The sequence below is a fragment of the Panthera uncia genome, chromosome C2 (assembly GCF_023721935.1).
Source record: "Panthera uncia isolate 11264 chromosome C2, Puncia_PCG_1.0, whole genome shotgun sequence".
Taxonomy (NCBI): domain Eukaryota; kingdom Metazoa; phylum Chordata; class Mammalia; order Carnivora; family Felidae; genus Panthera; species Panthera uncia.
Window position 1 is genome coordinate 50241071 of NC_064810.1, and position 25363 is coordinate 50266433.

Genomic DNA, 25363 nt, shown 5'->3' on the forward strand with positions numbered 1-25363 from the left:
ATTAAAAACATACTTTTTACTTTAATTTTTAAAATTTTAAATCCAGTATAGTTAACATATAGTGTTGTATTAGTTTCAGGTGTACAATATAGTGATTCAAAGAAAAAATATGTGTGTGTATGTGTGTGTGTGTGTGTGTGTGTATTTTTTCATATATATGTAAAATACATATTTATACTTATTTATATAAGTATATAATTATACATTCTATAAGTTTATAATATATATGTTAAACTTTGATTTTTTCTTGAGACATTAAGGATTCAGAAAAGTTTTATTGGGGCACAGGGGTCAGCTGTCAACTTGCTCTTTCAAAATATTACCTTGTGCTTTATGAGAAACTAAGCATTATTTTAAAGATGAAGACTACATCTTACTGACCTTTGAATTATCAGTATACAAAATGTTCTATTTCTAGCATCTAGTTCAGTGCCAGACACAAAGTGGCTGCAATTATATGGTCGCATGCACACAAGAGAGAAAGTGAGTGAGAGAGAAGGAGGGAGGGAGGGATAGAGGATTATGATTTGGAAATTCTTTTGCATTGTCTAGTAAAAGCCTTATGTGGTCCAAATCTCCATTCTCTTCAAAAAGTTGATAAAAAGGAATACATTCTATAGAAAGGGAGTGTCAAGTGTAGGGTCTCCCCAGGGTTTATACAAAGTTATGGCACTTCCAGGCATGCCCTAGTAGAAGCTTGCTATTCCATGAAATGACCAGAGGAGAGGAAACTATGTACTGCTCACTGCTCTTTGTAAGTCCCACTGCACTGAAGCACACTGATGTTTACCAGTCTTTCTGTGACAGTTTGATTATCATGGGGCTAACTCATCTTTCCTGGTGCCAGACACGTGGAATATTCTCCCCTGCTGTGCTGGCTGGTGGCCAGGAGTGCCAGCGACAGCGTACCTATTATATGACTATGTACAGGCTCTAGATAACACTGGCTGGTCAGGTCACTAGGCCAAGATGCTAAAGCCAATGTGGGGGTGGGGGTACAGAACTGGTGTCAAGAACGAACTTTGAATAGTAGAATATCATTGACAATCTTGCTAGCCTGTGCAGTCTGCTACTAGTGAAACCACTTCATGTTTTTATTTCCTTTAAAGAGAAAACTTTAAAGATCTACAATAGTGATCAAATAGCCTTGATTTCTAATTGCTGAACGTATTTAAATATAGATGAGACAGACATTAGTTGAAGAAGAAGATTTATGCTGATCAGCATTAGCAAATTTCAGCAAAATGATTCTTCACACATTGGACTGTGATTTATCTTCAAATACATTTTTGGGGAAAGTTTGGCAAAATATGTATATAGATAGTCATGTTCATTATACTTCAATGGAAAATAATTTTTAAACTTCAGCAGATGGATTTTAGGAATGAAAGAGTTGTTGCTGAGTATAACTGAATTTTCTCTCTTATCTATAGCAAACCCACCAAGACTCCTTTAGGCAAATATGTATTATCAAATAAATCACTGTACTAATCCTTTCAAGTGTCATTTTTTTAAACTGCTTGCTCTAAACTATATAAATTTATTACTATCCCTACCATAAGTCCACTCCTAGATTCCTTTACTGTGGAATTATTTATTGTTGAATACATATGTTTGCTATATTGCTGAGTTTAAAGTTGCCTCACTCCAGAGAATTTTAACCTAAGCTTAAAAGTTCTTGAAAGGGTGCTGAGAGCCTTTCTGTCATATTAAGGATATGAGTTTCCACTTGGTTATTTTATTTTTCTTCATTCCCACTTTGTTAAACATACATGAGGACATATATCTGGCTAGTCTCTAACAGAGAGGGTTTGCTTTCCTTTTTTCCAGCAGGCATAATCACATTTCTGGAAAGAAGAAATGGTGATTTAAAACAGCTCAATATCTCTTGTATCTGAATAAGGACACTCAGAAATGATGCACACTCACAGTTTTCACATGGCTCTGAGGTGGTTAAATTTGGCTCCTCAGTCAAGGAGGCATTAAACACAGAGCAGCTCCACGGGCAAAGCAAAAATAACTGTTATGTGGGGGCTGTTAGACTGGCAGTAGATTGCTATCTAGGGATCTTCACTCTCTGTTAAGTTCCTTCTCACACTGTGTGGGAAATGGCAGGAAGAGATATTTTAGCCAAGATACAAAAGAAAATATACATTGCTCACAACAAGGCATAGAAGATCAGTCAATTCTTTAAAAGCCCCTTGGAAAGTTCAAAGACCACATCGACTTTCGGAATGTTCTATTAGAAGTGTCCTAGACACAACTTATGGTCATACCTCCCCTGAATTGGTTCTAGAATAAATGTAGTATGAGTGTATCTTCCTGGCCTCTGCAAGTTAAGGGATTTCCTTGTCCAGTTATAAGAGTGCCTATATCACATGTCTCTATCTCTTATTGTTCACATACCCTGGTTATGGAATAACTGAATTCTATTTATATCTTTAAATGGTATTGGATGAAAATTTTCAAAACCATTATGCCAATTATAAAAGGATTCATCTGACTATGAAGGTAAATGTATAATTTATTGCCCAAAGTTGGATGCTGTTGGAGAATGAAATAGGAGCTCTTAGTAATTATGTTTAGAACAACAGTAGTAAATTGGGCCTTTTATGGGAATACCAATATATGGTCATCCCAATCATAAGACAATGATTTAGACATGTGGTACATTCATCAAATATAATTAGGCCTCAATAGTGTCCATCAACTCTGCCTATTGAATGAGATGAGAATCAACAAGCTTCTCTAACAAAACGATTGGAATTGGAACAAAGCGGAGTATTTTAACATTTTACTCTAAAAAGAGGTTTTACACAGTAGCTGGCATTTAAACTTAAATAAATCAAGGTATTCAACAGTTAGTTCTAAATCTTATTGAAAAGTAGACTATCAACTAGTTCTTTAGTAAGAAAACTGAAAATAAATCAGGAAGACTTAGCTCTAGTCATACTTGAACTACTATTTTCAATTTTTATACATTCAAAAAATTGTTTAAGTTTATTTATTTATTTTGAGAGAAACAGAAAAATCATGAGCAGGGCAGGGGCAGAGAGAGAAGGAGAGAAAATCCTGAGCAGGTTCCACACAATCAGTGCAGAGCCTGACACAGGGCTCAAACTCACAAACTGCAAGATCATGACCTGAGCCGAAATCAAGAGAGGGATGCTTAACCGACTGAGCTACCCAGGCATCCCTGATTTCAATTGTTAATTTAGAAACTGAAATTTTAATTTTATGTACTCAAAGATTTGGCAAATTATGAGTTTAATATATCACTTCCAACATTCCTTTCCAAATTTGATATTTTGTGATTTCCACTAACTCTATTTTTCTAGTGAACAAGATTAGATCCTAGGAGATACTGGAACTTCTCTCTCTCTTTTTTTAATAGAACCAATTGTCAAGTTATCTACCATACCATGTATACAGTGTAGTCTTGCTTTCAGGAGTAGATTCCATGATTCATTACTTACATACAACACCCTGTGCCCATCCCAATAAGTGCCCTCCTCAATGACCATCACCCATTTTCCCTGCCCCCTCACTCCCCCACCCCCATCTACCCTCAGTTTGTTCTCTGTATTTTAGAGTCTCTCTGTAACTATTTTTTTTCCTTCCCTTCCCCCATGGTCTTAAGTTTCTCAAATTCCACATATGAGTGAAAACATATATCTGTCTTTCTCTGACTGACTTATTTCACTTAGCATAATACCCTCCAGTTCCATCCATGTTGTTGCAAATGACAAGATTTCATTCTTTTTCATCGCTTAGTAGTATTCCCTTACATAAATATACCACATCTTTTTTATCCATTCACCAGTTGATGGACATTTGGACTCTTTCCATAATCTGGCTATTGTTGATAGTGCTGCTATAAACAGTGGGGTACTTATGAACCAGCACTCCTGTATCCTTTGGATAAGTTCCTAGTAGTGCTATTGCTGGGTTGTAGGCTAATTCTAGCTTTAATTTTTTGAGGAACCTCCATACTGTTTTCCAGAATGGCTGCACCAGTTTGCATTCCTACCAACAGTGTCAGAGGGTTCCCCTTTCTCCACATCCTCACCAACATCTGTTGTTTCCTGAGTTGTTAATTTTGATACTGGAGTTCCTGATACACAGGGAGCTTATGGAGAATGAACATAGGCAAAGTGCCATGAGACTCTTTACATTCTGCAATTGCATCATATTCACTCTTCAGTTCAGACATAGTGAACTACTTGAATTTCTCAAAACATCCCTTATTCCTTTATGCAGTCTGTTTCCTATGTTAAGAATATTCTCCACTCTTCATTCCCTCCAACTTTAGCTATATCTAACTCCTAGTCATCCTTCAAACATTGATCCCCTACCCTCAATCTGAACCCTTTCACTGCAGTGCCATAGCACTCCGGGCATAATTCCACCATAACATGTCTCACAAACTCTATTATAAGTGTTCACTCTTTTTATTTCCATGCTAAACTCTGAGCTACATGCCTTTTCTACCTCTGTATCTCCAGCAAGTAATCTAGTAGTTCTCAAATAGAATGTGTTCAATAAACCATCAACTGAATCATGAAAAGCAATTATTCCTCTCCCAAACAGAAATAAATCTGTAACAAAAAATATTCCTGTAGATGCTTGGATAAGTTATTCATCACATATATTATCATATATGTAAATCAAGGTGAAAATAAGTTGAGTTTGGACAGCACTCTATGCTTTACAGAAATCCTTACAATTTATACCATTGGAGCTACTGCAAGAAAAACACTCCATAAAGGCAACAATGTGTTTATGATGACCAAGACACTGTGTTAGGCATAATAATTTAGAGACTAAATTGACATGAATGGTTTCCAAGATGGCTCTACTGTACACTAAATTTTGCTCTATAGTGTTTTGGAGAGGTTTCATAGAATAAAAAAAAAATCTATTTTATTTCTTGCTGTGTCTTCATAGCCTCTAAACAAGCATTCCATTTACTTTATCACTTTTTATAAAGCCCACACTCTCCTCTCCAGCATACATACATGCATCTGCACATGAAAGCTAATTTTAAACAGGCTTAACAGAAATTCTCTTTAAACAATGTTAAATGGACTCAAAATAGCATAGATCTCAAATACCTTTCGTCACTTATAAAGTCATGTGGAATCAACATCTTCTTAGTAATTAAGTCTCAAACATGGCAATCATTTCTTTTTAACTTACCTTTTTCCTAACCATTGATCTTTAATCAATTGCCATACTTGATGAGTTGTAAACTTATATTTCTCAAAACTATCCATTGCTTCTCACACTGCTTCTACCCCTATGACTTACACATTGATTAGTCATGTTTTCCTAATTTGCTATGATTGATATCAAATTTACCTGCTTAATAATTCCAACCTCTACTCTCAGATTATTTTCCTCAAAATACTGCTTTTAGCATTCTTAAAGTATTCTAAAACATAGAGTAACAACCTATTATGTACAATATATAGTCCAAATTCAATACTCTAGCCTTTTAAAGGCCTTCCAAAATCTGGCCCCAACCTATTTTTCAACTTTCTCCTCTAATGCATAACATAAATTCTCCTTTTTGGAGGACTCTGACCTCAAAACATGATTCGTCAGGCTATATTTACCCCTGTTTTAACTCTTACCACAAATTTGTTCGTTATACCTCTTCAGCACTGTATATTCCCTTTCTCCCTCTAGAATTGACATTAATGTTCTGTTAGTACCTAAATGGAAATGGTTACCATTTGTCTCCAGCCATCAGTCACTAATAATTACTGCCTCCCTAACTGCTCCTCCTCCCAACATTACTTCAAAAGCCATGGGAATCTCTCCTTAAACTGAAACAGCTTTATACTCTTAGCACAAGTGCTCATTACTGTGTTCCCTTCAGGCTGCCTGACGACTGAAAAAAACATATCATAAGGAAAAACAGGAAGGGTCTTTGCTTCCATATTTAAATGGTCTTCCTAATATGGTTAGAAAAAACAATACCCTAATCTCTAGTAAAATTTACCTTTTCTCCTTCAGTGCTAACTTCAAACAGAATTTCCAAAGAAAAGTGAGACTTTTCTTATTACTTATCTTTTCAGGCATACAAATGTTCTAGTACACTGAGAAGCATATTAAGGATAATGGTGCGATAAGGGGCATTTTGCCATTCCTTACTTACGCTTGTGTAGTCTGTCTTGTCCTTTATCTTGGTCTCAACGTCCTTCTTTTCACTGTGCAAGCCTAATGTTATTAATGAAACAAAAGCAGTAACATGGTCCAATGTTAGATTAAATGCCACAAGAGCAGTATTTGGGTCTCTTCTATATCACACAGTTAAACCAAGCACTCATTATCTTCTGAGCTGAATATTTTCTCCTTAAATTATGACTGATATATCTTATTCTGTTCACCTGTAAAACTGTATTATTTTTCCACAACTCTCCATTCGCCTTTCTCTCCAACACCGACAAAGAACTAAATTTCCCCACTCCATTAACTTTGCTCTTGGCCAAGTAACTTGCTTCAGCCAAGGGATGTGGAAAGACATGAAAATACATCAGTTCCAAGTTTCTACTGTCTTTCTTTCCCACCTGTGATCCACCATAAGAAATGGTTGTGACTGCAGCACATAGTTACTTCACTTCACCTTGGTCTCCAACACACAAACATCTGGAGCAGACCTAAACCCAAGCCTAGTCAAACTAAGCCAAGAATTCCCAGACAGCCTACTGACCGTTGAGTAAAAAATAAATGTTTGTTTTAAACTAATAATTTTTTGGATTTGTTGTTTATGTAGCATTCTTACAGCAAAATTTAAGATATTTCTTGCAGACCTATGATCAATAAATAGGTTTCCATATACATATATGATTTATAAATGCTATGGTATAAAAATATCTTCCAGTCATTGTGCTGAGCAAATAAATCAAAGATTTTATAATATACATTGTGTAATTGTGCTTTTATGAAGTTGTAGAATAGGCTAAACCAGTCCATGGTGATAGAAAGTAATTATTCCAAGGGTGGGATAGAAGGGGTTTGAACAATAATCTGCTAGTACAGGCAATCATCTACTTAAGGAACTTTTTGGAATAATGTAAAGTTTCTAAAATTTGTTATAGATGTTGATTACATGATATGTACAATTGTCAAAACTCAACAAACTTAAAAACTGTGCATCTTAGGAGTGCTTGGGTGGCTCAGAGTGTTGAGGGTCTGACTCTTGATTTCAGCTCAGGTAATTATCTCTTGGTCATGAGATCGAGCCCCAAGTCAGGTATCTGGGCTCCACATTGGCTGTGGAGCCTGCTTAAGATTCCCTGTCTCCCTCTCCCTCTGTCCCTCTTACACACAAGCGTGCTCTCTCTCTCTCTCTCTCTCTCTCTCTCTCTCTCTCAAAAAAAAATAATAAAATAATAAAACTGTGCATCTTAGTAAATGTTAATTATAAATCACTAAAAGAAAACCCATTAAATATTACCAGCTCACACTTGAACTTGACTCTTATATCTCAACATTTTCACTTCAATGCTAATAGGCAATGACAATACACTAAAAATCAAATTGCTAATTCCACTCACCCCTTAAGAAAGTAGGTCTTACAAATCTATGTCTCATTCAGTAAATGGCAGCTCCATTTCCCCAGTTCTTTATGCCAAACAGTAAAAAAAAACAAACACTGATTCTTATCTCTCATATATACATCCAATTCATTGACCATTCCTCACCACTTCCTCTGAGAATACCTTGGCCCAAGGCACAGTCAACTCTCCCTTATTTTGTAAGGGTCCTAATTTCTGTGACTTTTGATGTTTTTCTTAATATAGTAGGAGTTATCTTTTAAAAATCATGTCAGATCATACAACGATCTACTCAAAATCATCCAATGACGTCCATTTAAATTAAAGGCAGGGGAAAAAAAGAAAGGTTCTTAACATATAGTTTCCAAACCCTACATGATACGTGTTTCTTCTATTTCCCTGAACTCATCTGCCACTCTCCTCCTCATTCCTTAGTTCCAGCCACACTAGTCTCCTTGCCTTTTCTGAATGTAAAAGAAGACAGCCACCTACAGGACACTGCATGAATACTCTTTCTTAGATAGCCATAGTACACATAGTAGGTTCTCAATTGACATTTGCTAAAACGATAAATGAAAATGCCTTTTTACATCCTTGTTTTTTTCCATTTAGTTTCATCCGGAAGCATGATCTCCCAGGAGTTATTCTGGCTCAAACACTAGCTCTGCAAGCACTTGCTGCTTGTTCAACCTAATTAGCATTACTTACAAAGGAAATGTAGAGCAGCCCAGTGCAAGTGTAAAGAAAGCATTAATCAACCTGAGAGCAAAGCTTAAAAGCAAGATAGTAACAGAACCTACTTCCCAACTCCTTTAATTATTCTGGCAGCCACAAACAAAGTAGGCTGATGAGAGAGGATGGAGGCACTAAAGAGAGCACTGCCATGATTCTGTCCCAAGGAAGTCATTCTTTCTCTTACTTTCTTCCAGGTTTCTGGCACCTCCACCCTATCCAATTCCTTCATCCCCCATATGCACCTAAGTAAATAGTTCTAAATCTTTATAAAGTGAATTCAATCACTCTAGAGGGGAATATGCCTGCATTCTAAAATTTAAAAGCCTGGCTTATATCAGTTAAATGAAAACAAAATCTCATTCACTGCTTTAACACAGAGAGAAGGGAGCAGCTATGAGCCAAAAACAATATCATAATGACAACCCAAGCACCTGAACACATGTTAAGACCAATTTTCCCTGTTTAACTTCTTACCTTCTGGTTCTTCCAGCCATTAATTCACTTAATAATAGCAATAAAGTATAATTTTCAAAAAAAGATTAATTTATGATTCACACACAAACACAAAGTGAATAATTGTCAAAGATTTTAGTCAACTCCTTAATTAATGAGTGAGCCAGTAGACACTAAAACCAGTTCAAATGAGGGTTTAATTACAGAGATCTGTATTCTCTACAGGACACATTTCCTTCATATCACCGTGAAAAAAATCACTTGCATTGCCGTCAGCATTATGGTTTTCTGCAAGTTAACTTCCATCTCCAGAGTTGTTTAGTTGCTAGTGGAAGACATAATGATACACCCCTATGGGATTGAATAATCTCCAGTGAGTCCACTAAACAAAGCAAGCATACCACTCCAAAGACACCAGAATTCTATTTGCCCATTTCCAAGTCATCGGAAGTGTTTCCTGACATTAAAAAAGGAATTGCCTTACTTCACTATAATAACTTCAAAAACAAATTGTACTGAAAAGTCTCCAGAACAGTGAAATAGTTTAGACATGTTTATTATACCAGAGAAACAGTACGTACATGTTTTCTCTTCAACTGTTTGTTGATTCGTGACTTAAAAATTTACTCTCTGGCAGACTGACTTTTTGAAAAACAATTGCAACTCTCTTGCTGCAGTGAAGTCATCATTTGTCATCAGTGTGCAATGGCAAAAGGGTGAGAAAGTAACAAGAAAAAGGGTACCGTAATACTTTATTTACATTTATCGTTTTCCATTTTTCATTTCCATGTGTCTGTATCCTGAGTGCTCCTGCCGGCAAGAGAAAGGCTCTATTCTCTTTGGTAGAAGTGAACTCATTGAACAATGCCACATACGTAGTATAATACTGTTCTCACAGTTGCACTAGGCACATAAACACCTCCACTCTTAAGAAATTGTTCTTTCAATATTTTACACACGGTTGCCAATGTTGGTAAAGAAAATTTTCTCCTTTACCCTTCAGGTCTCCTTTACCCTCCATAAGACAGATTGACAAGAGAAAAACAAACTCAATTACGTATGCACTGGAACTCCATAAGAAAATGAGACCCAAAAGATAAGTTGGCCAGTTGAGGTATATAGGCCATCCTGAGCTAAGGAATGGGATAGAGGCCTGGGGCTTCAAAGGGGAAAAGGGTAATTCACAGGACAATAAGAACAAATGTTTAGTAATTGGATGTCTGCCCTGTTATACAGATAGGTCATTCAGATCAAAGTTATTTCTGGTAATATCTCTCTCTGAGCCAGGCCCCCTATGTAAATCATTTTAGGTGCTTTGTAAAAGGTTTTCTTTTTGTTTCTTCATTTAAATTTTAATTAGTTAATATACAGTGCAATATTGGTTTCAGAAGTAGAATTCACTGATTCATCATTTATATACAATACCCAGTTGAGCACCCAATGCTCATCACAAAAAATGTCTTCCTTAATACCCATCACCCATCTAGCCAAAAGTTTTTCTTGTATCGGCTGGGTCTTAATTGCCTTGAGCTCAAAATAATCCACATGCCAAAGTGGCATATTTTGGGGTCACATATTTTGTTCTCCTTCACTATTAAGCATTTGGATTTTACATTTCTTAATGCTCTCAAATAAAGAAATGTTTAGAATTTTACATATACTTTCTTTTAAAAAAAGTTTTGTTTTGTTTTTGTTTTTGTTTTTGTTTTCAACTTTAATTCCAGCATAGTCACCATACAGTGTTATATTACCTTCAGGTGTAGAATACAGTGATTCAACAGTTCTATATATTATTCAGTGCTCATCATGGCAAGTGTACTCTTAATCACCTATTTTACTCATCCCCCTCCCAACCTCCCTTCTGGTAGCCATCAGTTTGTTGTCTGTCTATAGTTAAGAGTCTCTTTCTTGGTTTCTCTCTTTTTCCTTTGTTCATTTGTTTTGTTTCTTAAATTCCACATTGAATGAAACATGATATGATTTCCATGTTGCATCCATCCATGTTGCAAGTGGCAAGATTTCCTTCTTTTTTATGGCTGAATAATACTCCTTTGCATTTATATACTACATCCTCATTTATCCATTTATTTGGACTGCTTCATATTTGCATATACTTTAAATACCTTCTCACTCCAATGGCTTAAAGAATGTCTTCTTTTAAAGTAAATAAATCGAAATCAAACAATTAATAAATATTACAATATTAATATTTCAAAAATTTGAAATGGATTGGCCTGTGACATCACCACCACCACCACCAACAACAAAGTAACATGTGATTTTTTTCAATAACTTACCCAGTTTTACATATTGGTTCTGAACAATTTTTTATAGAATATCAAATCTTGGACAGGGTTTCACAAATCATTATTATTTGCTAAATACACACTCATTTTCCTGATTCATGCTTCTAAACTCAACCACCCTCTTACTATGTCATATTCTCTCAGGGATGAATTGACATCATCTATTGCCATATGAGGAATCTTCCTTTTAGTAACATGTATCTTCATTTTATTTTTCTTCTCTCATTTGGTGTAATGAAAATATCATGGTTCACATAAACCTGCATCCAGATCATCTGTACTAGCATCAAAAATCAGTTCTTTTTGATGTTTGCATCAGTTTTATATTTTTGTATGAACCTGACATCTTACTCATTTTATTTTTATTTTTTTAACTTTTTAAATCTTTATTTATTTTTGAGAGAGAGAGAGAGAGAGAGAGAGAGAAAGAGAGTGCAAGCAGGGGAGGAACAGAGACAGAGGGAGACAGAGAATCTGAAGCAGGCTCCAGGCTCCGAGCTGTCAGCACAGAGCCCAACACGGGGCTCAAACCCATGAATTGTGAGATCATGACCTGAGCTGAAGTCAGACACTTAACCAACTGAGCCACCCAGACACCCCTGATATCTTACTCATTTTATTTGGCCTTTAGTTTTTAATTGTATGATTAATATTTACTTGTTTTATGACAAAATTACTATTTCAATTTAATCCTGACAAATTTCTGTATACCTGAATAAATACTGCATGCACCATTCATTATTTCTTGATATGCCAACAATCCATGATGACAATCAACATTTAAATATATTAAAGTATATTTATTTATATTAAAATGTTTGTATTACATTGTATTAATATTTACATTAAAATGTTATTTTAAATATACACACACATTCTTGTGTAAGTAAAAGCAGATGTCCACAGAAAGATGAGACACTTCAATTGTGAATGCCAGTAGCTGTAAAATCTATACATTTATAATATTCCATAACAAAATAATTCCTTTTTAAAATATATATGATTAATACCTAAGATCATCTGAAGGACAAAAATTCAAACTGTTTATTAATAACATTAATTCTGATAGTTCCCATTCCTCCAAATATGTAATATTATAAAGAGAATTCATCATTTATGTGAGAGGCACCAGAGAAGGCAAAACAATCAACACGAATAAAAATACTCAAGCTATTTTGAAGAATCTATCTTTAAAATTACTTGTCTTTAAATAAATTAAAATGTAATATTTTTGAGAGGATAGAGGATTGGGACTGGTATAATTTGTAAGAAAAAAGATAACAGACAAGATATTATGACTCAAAAGTAATGATTAATATTTTTTGCATGCTTGTTAGTTTGCAAAAGGCATTTCTTAGGTGACTAGCCACTGTTTATAAATTCGGTCTATAAATGTACTGTTCTGTATTTAAATGCTAACATTAGTAAAAGGGTTAAAAAAAACCCTCAATTCTACTAACTGAGACATTTAGCTAACTCAGAGACTAGCATGCCAGTTATCTGCAAGCTATGAGGCACTGTCCTTCAAACTTAAGTGATATCCAAATGAAATGCAATGCAATGATTTTACTGGACTCTGTGTCAATGCATGTTACATTTGTTTTGATACTATTTAAAATGTATAAATCTAACAGTAGATACAAGCACTTGTGAGTATAACTTTTTTAAATAATAAAACAAATTATAAATACAAATGATTCTAAAAAACAATGAAATTCAGTAACATCCATTATTTAATGTGATTTTTTTTTCCCTGAAACCAATTCACTGACTTCTAATATGAAGTTTAAAAATAAAAGCAGTAGCACCAAGTTCAGGCCTAGATTTATTCTGATTCTTTATTTTGACTTTAGTAAAATTAAGTCAGAAAATGGCTATTAACATAAGTATACTGTTAATAACTTGAAAATATATTTGCTAATTCAGGATAATTCCAATTTGCATCTAGGCAAAACTCTTCTTGTGAGCAACTCTCAAAGGCTAATGTTAGTAAGATATCTTTAAACACTGCCTCACTCACCTGAACATAGATTTAGCTTTATGGCTTTAAAAAAATTTATGTTAAATATATATATCTAACCCATATTGATAGAATAAGGAACATAACATTTATTTTATATTGACCAAAATACTTATTGCCAATGAATTTTCACAAGTTAGTAATAAAGAAATATGATTGACACATTTCTTTGGCCAGCAATGAGCAGTACTGATGATGACAGAGTTGATTTCTTTGAATTTAATATATCAGGGTTCAGAATACATTACTCACAAAATGCGATGCTTTGGCACATTGAACATCTTATGTTGAAGGAATCTGAGAAACATCCGGTGTAGAAAGACTCTTTGAACCCCTTTTTCTTCCCTGAAGCAGGTCATAGGACCTTCATGTGAGAGGTGCCTTCCCACATGCAAAGGAAAAAAAGCACTCTTATCCTCAAAGACAGACAGATGCTGAGAGGAATCCGAATAAACAGGTCTTGCTAACCATCTTGCTACTGAAATAACTGCACTTGCACATGTCCTATGCAAGCTGTAAAAATGATGGTAATCAGCAGCTCAGTAATTCATGAAGATACTGAATAACTCAGTATTTATCCCAATAATATTAAGCATATAAATATGCTTATTATTGATGATCATTGGAATATAATTTTTTACAAATTCTTATACAAAATTCATTAACCTCTGAAAATATGTTTATGTACCCCAGCAGCCCAAAATATCCAATTAGAGGACTATTTCTATGAGGTTAGAGTACACAGGGACAGATGAGTCTCACATGAGTTATACTGAATTGTTGATAGCTGAGGTAGGGTAAGGATGAATGAATCTAGAGCACAAGACACCAGCGGAGAAATAATATTAGTTTGAGTTCAGGATAGGGAACAACATATATCACAGTAGAATTTCTGGAAAATCAGGAGGAAGCTTTAGAATTTGGGGTGTGTAGGACTGCAGACCAAGAAAAAAAAAGAAAATAGAGAGAGGAGAAAATTACCACATAACCTAGGGTAGGCTCTGGGGATTAGCCAATTTATCATTACTCGAGCGTGGTCCTGAGGAAAAGCAAGGATATAAGTATTTTTTGGAGCTGATTTCTTTACTAAACACAAGTTATAAAGTAATTTAAAGAATCAGCAACTCTCAGCATTTGCTCATTTTTTCCTGATAGAATCAAGTCTATTTATTCTCTGCATGCCTATAACAATACTTTATAATGATGGAAATCAGCAGAATTATGTAGATTTAATTAAGTATAAGCATAATTAAATAAAAAAAGAATCCCTGAAATAGCTTTTAACATCTCAGTTAAAAAGGAAGACAGTATTCGGGTCAATGTTTTTGACTGAAGCTATATAAAGAAACTACTGAGCTTCAAAAGTTATTTGACCATCTGTCTTCCCTTAATCAGGTTCTAACAGGATAGGTTGTAGGCACAGGGCATAGAAAACAGTGTATAAGGAAGAGTTTCAGAAAGAAGAAGAAAATAATCCTGAATTGCAAAAGGCAGAAGTAATTTTAAGGCCCTGGATCACTTGTTTGAAAAATGTTATAAAGAAATGAATATGCTTTTCCTCTTCATGAGTATTTTTTTTCCTTTTTTTTAAATTTTAGATTTTCATATATACTATAATATTAAAATTAAATTAAAAATTTCTACACATATTTTATGATAAATTTGGATGGAGCAATTGGGATCACAAAATTAATTGTGTTTCTACTACCCTACCAAAATGGAACTCTCTGTTTTACATGTCACCCAAGAATTCACATTGAAATACTCTAGACTCAGACAATTCATCTTTTTCAAACCCCTGAATACAAATAAAAGTTTTTAACAGATGACTCTGAGTGGCTGCTAATTAATACTCTTGGCCATCTCTTGGTCCTACCACTGAGTACCTCCTATGTTGCTCTCCTACAAATTATGCAGGAAAATATCTGTAACTCAGTAATACTGCAGCCAATATTAACACTCAATAACCTGGCAAGCATTAGAACAAATCTATTTAGTTAAAAGTCTCTCAAATAGCTAAAGAGTTGGAGTTACATCATAGATTAGCACTATCTTTCATTTAAAAAAGAAATCTGAATAGACCAACACCAAATAAATAAATTGAATAGATAATTAATAACCTTCCAAAACAGAAAGCTCCAGACTCAGATGGGTTCACAAGTGAATTTCACCAATTAAAGGAAGAACTTTTACCAATTCTTTCTCTCTCTCAGAAGACACAAGCTAAAGAAATACTTCCTAACTCATTTTATGAGACCAGAATTAACCTTAAAACAAAGATGAGACAATAACATTGCAAATAAATAAAACTGCAGACACAATACCTCTAAAAAATCATCAATAAAATATTAGCAAGTCATATCCAACACTGTGTAAAAGGAATTATATACCACAACCAAGTAGGATTTATCCCAGGTATGTAAGGCTGGTTCATAATTTGAAAAATAATTACATAACCATCACATAAAAAGGCAAAAAAACCCTCACAATTACATCAATAGATGTAGAAAAATTATGACAAAAATCTAACACAATTTGTGATAAAAATTCTCAGTAAGGAATAGAAAGGAACTTCCTCAATTTGATAAAGGATATCTATTTTTAAAATCCACAGATAATATACTAATGATAAAAAACTTGAGGGGCACCTGGGTGGCTCTGTCGGTTGTACATCCGACTTCAGCTCAGGTCATGATCTCGCGGTTTGTGAGTTCAAGCCCCACGTTGGGCTCTATGCTGATAGCTGGGAGCCTGGAGCCTGCTTCAGATTCTGTGTCTCCTTCTCTCTCTGCCCCTCCCCTGCTTGTGCTCTGTCTCTGTCACTCAAAAATGAATAAATGTAAAAAAAAATTTTTTAAAACTTGAAGCCTTCCTACAAATAAGATAAACTAGGCAAGTATGTTCCTTCTCACCACTGCTTTTCAACATTGTACTGATAATCCTAGGTAATGCAATAAGACAAGAAAATGAAATAAAAGATATTGAGAAGGAAGAAATAAAACTGTCCTTGTTCTTAGATAACATGATTATCTACGAAGAAGATCTAAAAGAGCAGAAAAAAACTTTAGAAACTAATGAGTGACTACAGGAATGTTACAGGACAAGGTAAATCCATAAAAGTCAATCATGTTCCTATATATCAATAATGAATAAGTGGAATTTAAAATTAAAAACACAATACCATTTACATTAGCATTTCCCAAAATGAAATACTTCAATATAAACCTTAAAAAGTATGTTTAAGATTTGTATGAGGAAAACTACAAAACTGTGATAAGGGAAATCAAAGAAGAACATAAAAAAAGGAGAGATTCTCAATGCTCATGGATAGAAAGACTCAATGTCATCACATACACACTATGATTTCAATTACATGACGTTCTGGAAAAGGGTAAAACTATGCAGACAGTAAAAAGATCAGTGGTTACCAAGGGTGAGGGGTGAGAGGACTCAGTTGGCAGAACATTTTTAGGGCAGTGAAACTTTCATCTATGATATTATAATGGTGGATTCATGTCATTATACATTTTTCCAAATCCATGTAATATATCCAAAGAGTGAACTCTGAACTTCAGGTGATAAAATGAATCAACTTAGGTTCATCAACTGTAACAAATAAAGAACTCTGGTAGGGGATACTGATAATAATAAAGGCCATGCATGTGGTGGAGTCTGGGGGGGGGGGGGGCGAAGAGAAATCTATGTACTTTCTCCAATTCCCTTTTAACCTTTTCTAATGAAATCATACCAAGAAATACAGACAAATAAACACAAGTGGACCTCCTCTTGGTGAAGTATGGTAAAAAAACACTAAAATTTTACCTACCCTTTTCTACCCACACCAACTACCACCATTCAAGCAACTGTGAAAATAATCCTGTTATAATTCTCCCCAGAAGCAGAAATAGCCCAGAAACAACTAACTTAAGCAACAATTTAAGCTTAAATAAGAGTTATGTGGTATTATTTATGCCATACAGTATTCTATAGTTTCAATGATTTATTGTTATGATACCAAATAGAAGTTAGTATCTTTGACTTCACACTATTTCTGTCTACTGAATATCTCTATACCTAGCACAACACACACACATTCTCACTAAAACTACTCCTTTACCTATTATCTCATTTAATATCTTCCAAATCCTAAACATTCCCATTCAACTTTCCCTTCTATATCTCTTCATCTAATCTACTATCAAATATTCTGGATATATTCTTCAAGTATCTCTCAATACAGCCATTCTTTTGCTACACTGCTTCTCTTTTAAGGGCTTATCTCATTAACTTGCTATACATTTCTGCCTCCAGTCTCTTCTTGATCTGCACATTGTCCTCATACTTACCTAAGTCATACAGCAGATAGTATAACTGTTCCATTGTACCCTTTTACCAAAAAAAAAAAAAAAAAAAAAAAAAAAAAAAAAAAACAAAACAAAACAAAATATATATATATATATATATATATATATATATATATATATATAATATCTTTTTAAAGGCCACAGACCTTCATTAAAGTACTCCTGTATAATTTTTCAGATTATTCTCACAATATTTTTCCTTGGCCTGTAATCCAGTCAAAATAATTGCACATTTAGATAATACCATTCTCCTTTTGGTCTCCATGCCTATTTCCAGGCTTTCCTCTTCAAATTTCATTCTTTATATTCTCTACCTAATAAAACATAATCTTACAAACTTCATCTTAGAATCATCTCTTTAAAGTCTTTTCTCTCTCTCTACAGTGAGATACTCTCTCTCCAGCTCTCTCTCACTAGAGATAGCTCTCTCTAGTGAGCTAGACTCCAGCAGAATTTCCTTGATGCTTCTATTATAGACATTATTAAGTACAGTGTAATTATCCTCCACCATGAGAGCTTTGTTACTAGATGTATGGACTTGGGTATATATCATTATTCCCCAGAAAAGAGGAATTCATTATATATATTGGTTCTTGCAAAGTACTCAATCACTCTAGTTCATCAAATGTAAAATGACATTCATTATAAGAGGCACATTATTCTATATACTACTGAGAAAAGAAAAAACTGATTGCAATTAAACTATGACATGCCATTGAATATAAGAAACATCTCAGTTTGAAGGATGTTAAAATATGAAAATAAATGAGAGCAGGGGCGCCTGGGTGGCTTGGTCGGTTAAGCGTCTGACTTCGGCTCAGGTCATGATCTCATGGTCCGTGAGTTCGAGCCCCGCGTCGGGCTCTGTGCTGACAGCTCAGAACCTGGAGCCCATTTCAGATTCTGTGTCTCCCTCTCTCTCTGCCCCTCCCCTGTTCATGCTCTGTCTCTCTCTGTCTCAAAAATAAATAAACGTTAAAAAAAAAAAAAAGAAAATAAATGAGAGTCTTAAAAGGATTAAAATAGAATGCTTTATTTTGAACCCTAAATATTGTTCAGGGAAAATACAATAACCAGAAATATTTTTAATCAGGGTTAGTTTGCACATTTAAAGAAGGTATTTTTTGTAAATTATGTAACCACTGTGGGAAACATAATGGAGGTTCCTCAAAAAACTAAGAATAAAAATGCTATATGATACAGTAATTCCACTACAGGGCATTTACCTAAAGACAATGAAAACACTAATTTGAAGATATATATATATACCCCTACGTTTATGGTAGCATTACTTACAGTAGCCAAGATAGGAAAGCAACCCAAGTGTCCATCAATAGATGAATGACTAAAGAAGATGTGGTGTGTGTATGCATAAACACACACACACACACACACACACACACACACACACACACAAAATGTAATTATTCTGCCATAAAAAAAGAACAAAATTTTCCACAACATGGATGGACATAGAAACCTCTATGTATTATACTAAATAAAATAAGACAGAGAAATACAAATATCATATAATTCCACTTATATGTGGAACCTAAAAAAAGGCAAACAAAACAAACAAAAACACTCTTACATACAGAGAACGGGTGGTTACAGAGTACAGGTGGGTAGGAGATTGGTGAAATGGGTGAAGGGGATTAAGAGGTACAAATTTTGAGTTACAAAATAAATAAGTCACGGAGATAAAAAGTACAGTACAGAGAACATAGTCAATCACGGAGATAAAAAGTACAGTACAGAGAACATAGTCAATAATATTGCAATAATGTTACATGACGAATGGTGAGTACACTCACCATGGTGAGCACTGAGTAATGTACAGAATTGTGAAATCACTGTTGTACACCTAAAACAGATACAACACTGTATGTCAATTATACTTCGATAGTAAATTTTTAAAAAAGGAAAACTGGGGGATGGTGAAAAATAATGTTACCTACATTACTTAACTTGGACGATTACATTTTTAATGTTAGGTTAATTAGAAGATGAAGTACTTTAAGGAAAATAAATTTCACACAACTGCAAAAAAGAAAAAGATACTTGTTTTAAAAAAGGTGTTAAATAAAAGCATGGGGAAACAAACAATACAGATGTGACATTAAATCTCAAGTATACAACCTAACAATTCCAAGTATTTTATGTGATTGAAAACAAGCATTTTAAGTCACTTGAAACAAGTCACATTCTCTACTAAAATATGGTAATCATGAATACACAATTACAAGATATAGTAAATGAAACAAAACAAAAACAAACAAAAACAGTTATCATAATGATGTGTGAATAGATACTTCAAGTACATAAGTACTACATTGATTAAAAAAACATTCACAGGAGAAAAATAATCTGTATTAAATATCTTAAAAGGAAGTAAAAATGGTATTCTCTGGAATATTGTACTAAATGAATCAAGAGCTGATAACAGAGATTCTAAAACAACATTTGATTTTTTTTATTATTTTTGTAATAAATGAATATAGAAAATATGATGTTTAATAATTAGATATACAATTCATCCTATGTTAAATAATGTGATGAGAATAAACTTTACATAGATGTAATGAAATATATACTTTGACATATAAAATTAATAAATTAAGTATTTTAAATAGATATTTATCTCATTCAATTATATATCTAAAGGTTGACTGGAAAATGTGGGCATTTTCTTTATTTGGAAGCAATTTTTATTATAATATTTGATATACAGTAATCTTGAATTAACCGTACTGAGGACATTTCCTATGTCAAAATAATTTTTTTAAAGTGTCCTGCCTCATGTGAATGGGTCATTAAAGTCTTCCTAATGCACTGCTATTGCTTAACAACAACAACAAAAGTTTAGAATAATGAAGATAAATTAAAAAATATATATTAGGAGATCTGGCATAGTATCTTATTAAAACCAAGTGCTTAACTTTCTTAAATAAAAGAATATTAGATAAAGAAGATGTGATACACACACACACACACACACACACACACACACACACACACTCATACACACACAGGAATATTACTTGACCATGAAAAAATAATAAGATCTTGCCTTTGTGACAACATGGATGGACCCAGTGCTTATCATGCTAAATGAAAAAAGAGAAAGACAAATACCGTATGACTTCACTTATATGTGAAATCTGGAAAACAAAAAAATGAACAAACACAACAGAAACAGGCCAATAAATATGGAGAATAAACTGATGGTTGCCAAAGGAGAGGTGGGCAAAGGGATGGGTGAAACAGATGAAAAGAGTGTGGGAGGTAAAGGCTTCTAGTTATGGAATGAATAAGTCATGGGGATGAAAAGTACAGCACGGAAAATAGTCAATGGTTAGAATAGATTTGTACAGTGACAGATGGTAGTGACACTAGGGGTGAGCACAGCATAATATATGAAGTTGCAGAATCACTACGATGTACACCTGAAACTAATGGAACATTGTGTGTCAGCTAAACTTCAAAAAAAAAAGTTTTCTTTTAAGTTCAGTCATATTGGAAACGATTTCACTGTGACACACCTACAAGTTAATACTCAATAAATACGATGGTATCTATACATATATGTACACATGTATATATGTATACATATATATGGTATCTATCCAAATTAATTTAATGAAAAGTTTTCAACCAAGATGTAAAAATGAAAGAAAATAGTAGTTTACAAAGTTAATATATAAAGTGGGATAAAATAATTAATAAACAACACAGAATATTCTATTTCCCCCAAACATCTCAAGTTCTTTGCAAATGAATTATTCAAAATGTGGCAATAAATCAAAGTAGTAATTTGAAGGTTTTAAAAAAAGACATTTTAAGTGATTTTATATTAACAAAGAAGTTGTCAAAATCAATGGAAGTTTCTTTTTTCATAGTAATGTTTCACTAGAGCATAAGGTTTCTTTTTTTTTTTTTTTCTGGCTACATATATTTAATTTACTAAAGAATGTTGCTAAGCAAAATTTTTACATAATAGTCATGCAGCTTTTGATATGACATGGATTTTTTTCAAAAGTTGCTTTTTTCAACCATCAAAAATGTAAAATTTGACCATGAGAAATTTAAATTTCATTCTTTTTTTTTTTTTTTTTTATCACAAGTTTACTCTTTAATCCCATTCCCTATCTCCCTCCTCCCACCACTTACCTCCTCCCAGTAACCATCAGTTTGTTCTACAGTTAAGAGTCTGTTTGGGGTGCCTGGGTGGCTCAGTCAGTTGAGCCTCCGACTTCAGCTGAGGTCATGATCTCACGGTTAGTGAGTTTGAGCCACAAGTCAGGCTCTGTACTGACAGCTCAGAGCCTAGAGCCTGGAGCCTGCTTTGCATTCTGTGTCTCCCTTTCTCTCTGCCCCTTCCCTGCTCATGCTCTTTCAAAAATAAATAAATATTAAAAAAAAATTTTTTTAAAGAGTCTGTTTTTTGGTTTGTCTTTTTCCCCTTGCTGATTAGCTTTGTTTCTTAAATTCCACATATGAGTGAGGTCATATGATATTTGTCTTTCTCTGATTTATTTTGATTAGCATTATACTCTCTTCCATTGTCGATAGATAGATCATATAAATGTCTATCACATATATATACACACCACATATTCTTTATCCATTCATTTGTTCATGGACACTTGGGCTGCTTCCAAAGCTTCCCATTGTAAATAATGCTGCAATAAACATATGCGTGCAGGTATTACTTTGAATTAATGTTTTTGTATTTGGGGAATAAATACCCACTAGTGCACTTACTGGTTTTACTGTAGCTCTATTTATAATTTTTTGAAGAACCTCCATACTGTTTTCCAGAGTGGCCACACCAGTTTGCATTCCCACCTACAGTGCAAAAGTGTTCCTTTTTCTCCACAGCCTCAACAATACTTGTGTTGCTGATTTTAGCCATTCTAATGGGTATGAGGTGATATCTCATTGTAATTTTGATTCGAACATGGGGTTTCCTAAGGCAATTAAGTTCTCTAAGTCAAAATATCTGAATTCACATATCATGAGTTTTCACTTTGATCAAAGACAGAAAAGATGGAAAAGGACAAGATCTACATAGACTTTACTATTAGAGAAGTATCCCTGCCCAATTCACACACATGATAAATTGGGAACCCAAACCTTAGAACAGAGGGCAGCCAGTATAATGACAAAGAAAGTGTAATCTGATATTAAATGTATGTATATTTTTCCTCCCATAAATACACAAATTTAAAAATAGTTGCCCTCTCTAAAACTAAGGGGTCCCCTTTTAAAACATATTAATATAATTGACAGTTAAATAATCCCTGCAATTAATAATTTTATTATTATCATCGTTCGTGGGTTTGAGCCCCACATCGGGCTCTCTTGCTAACAGTACAGAGCCTGGAGCTTGCTTTGAATTCTATGTCTGTCTGTCTGTCTCTCTCTCTCTCTCTCTCTCTCTCTGCCCTTCCCCCACTCAGTCTGTCTCTGTCTGGTTAAAAAATTTAAAAACATAGTAATTTTTACTATCACTTTTTATTTTTTGTCAAATAAGTCCCAAAGTAGTCTTGAAATAAGAGCAGATAGCTTTATAAAAGTCAGAAATGCCATGGTATATATTCATCCTCTGAGACTCTAGCTAGACATCCAGCTGAGACTCCTAATGATCATTCAATTACATATTTATAAAGCACCTGTACAAAATGATATGCTACAGAATTTCATGTATATCATAATTGAATGGGAGTGGGATGGACAGGTAAACAATCACTTATAACTAACCATGGATGCTATGGAATTTCTACATATTAGGAGATTGTTGTGTGGAAAATAAAATGTTGAAAACAGAAGTACACTGTCTCTACCTGCAGGGATGCTGCAGAAAAGAAAAAAGAAGATGACTAGGTCTGATCCCTTTGCCAAACATGCTAATTACAGCCCTTCTGGTAGACACATGTGTGGTACTTGGTAATGGGAGAATCCTTAAATTTGAAATGCTTTTCCAAGATGTGCCTAGCCTGTTCAGAACTGCTTATGGAGAATAAACATGTAATATAAACCACATAATTACCAGGGTATAACTTGTAGATATTCATGAACTAAATAGCTCATGTTTGTGTAAATGATGACCTGTGTGCATCACTTAGGTATCACAGATGTTAAAACCAAATCAGAAAACATCACAATACAGCAAGAAACAATCTGAAGCACTGTGGGGAGTCCTGCACTTCTCCATACTTCTTCACCTATGTTTCACATTTACTGTTACTTTTGAAATTTTGAAATTATTAGCAAACTTTGGTATTAGCTAAGAGTTCCAATTTTTGTAAGATTTAACAATCCCATGGTGTGAGTTATCTCAGGTTAGCAATCTGATTTGAAGGAGAGGATTGTAAGATTTGTTTAGAAGCTGCATGAGCAAAGCAATGACTCTGTATTTACATAGATTATATATTCTGGGGTATTGTAATGGAAGGATTAATGAAGATCACAGAATTTAATACTCTGAGTCTATCCACTTCTTGGCACTATCACCATAGTGTAAATAGTGTACATACCTAATAGATAAGCAAACCTTATGCGTAATAGGCACATATCAGATACTTGGTTTAAGAAAAAAATGGGAATACCTTGTCACTTATCATTTCCTGTGCCATTTTTATTAGTTTACTAGGCCACTAGGTGGGCCAATTTAAAAGGATATTCAACAAACAAATGACATACATGGATATACATTTTAGGTAAATATGTTCTGCCCTTGACATAGAGAACAAATTGCAAAAGGGTAAAAGCAGAGGTGAGAACACTTCACAGGGTTAGGGCTGGAGGACTGTAGTTATAAATGGGGAAATTGATACAGGGTTTATATATGGATAGCAGTGAGAGTTAGAGAGATATTATGATGGATTAGCAAACTGTCCCGTGCCAGGATTATGGATAAGTGCAAGGTTCAGGATGAACATAATTATTTGTCTTCCATAAGTAATATTTGTAGATAAGAGAGAAAGGAGTTATAAGAAGAGTTCTGGAATACCATAATTTGTTTTCTTTTTTCCTCTTTCTTTTCTTTCCATATAATCCATTGGTACAGAGAATGGAAGAAAGGTGTTAGGATATCTGTCCTATGGGACTAGTCTATGGTGAATGCCTCCTAAATAAATATACACATAACCTGTTCCCATCAAACATTTTTTAGCTGCAAAGTAGATATTACCAACAACTAAATTCTTCTGTGAGTTTTTCTAAAGCTATATCAATTGTTTAATCTCTTGGAAAGTGCCTAAAATCACAAGCATGTGGGAGAAACTGAAGCATGAGGAAAGGACACGTCATCCTGAAGAGCCAGAGGAAATTCATATCAAGAATACAACTTCAAAACCAGAGAATTTTGGTATAAATAAGAGATGGGGGCGGGGGGACAAGTGAGGGCCCATGGGTGCTTCCATAATTTAATACTGTTTGAAGAGCACAGACACGAGTAGCAACAGGTAGACCACACCTTGCTCTGCCCAGTGGACAGAGAGGTGCACACGCAGAGATCTGGGCTTTTGGGACTATTCTCCCCCAGGACAGACAAGTCATATGCTGGGGACAGGGTACAAAGCAACACTGATGCAGGGGGAAAAGGGGTCATTGCTCTTGGAAGTGAATGAGGACAAGCTGAGACCACATTGCCACTGCATACTCCCAGGGTCTGTCTGGGTCAATCTGGGGATCCTCTGTCTGTCTACTCCCCGTATTTGTGAGCAGGGACGGGGAGTGCCCTGGCAGTTTATGGGTTGTGGTCAGCCTTGGTAATAAACTCATCAGTGAGGCCAAGGGGTAGGATCAGGCTTAGGAGGCTGAAGCATGAGGTGGGAGGACCCAATATTCATGGCTTCACATGTGCCGCCTGGGGAGTTACCTGGTTTAGGAGGAGATGCCCTCTACCACTGACTT

At 34.5% G+C, this 25363-nt stretch overlaps 1 pseudogene; it reads right to left on the reverse strand.

The window, feature by feature from the left end:
* LOC125921556 (zinc finger protein ubi-d4-like) overlaps nt 1-25058 on the reverse strand; it is a 106085-nt pseudogene extending 81027 nt beyond the window's left edge.
* Nucleotides 25059-25363: the final 305 nt, after the last annotated feature.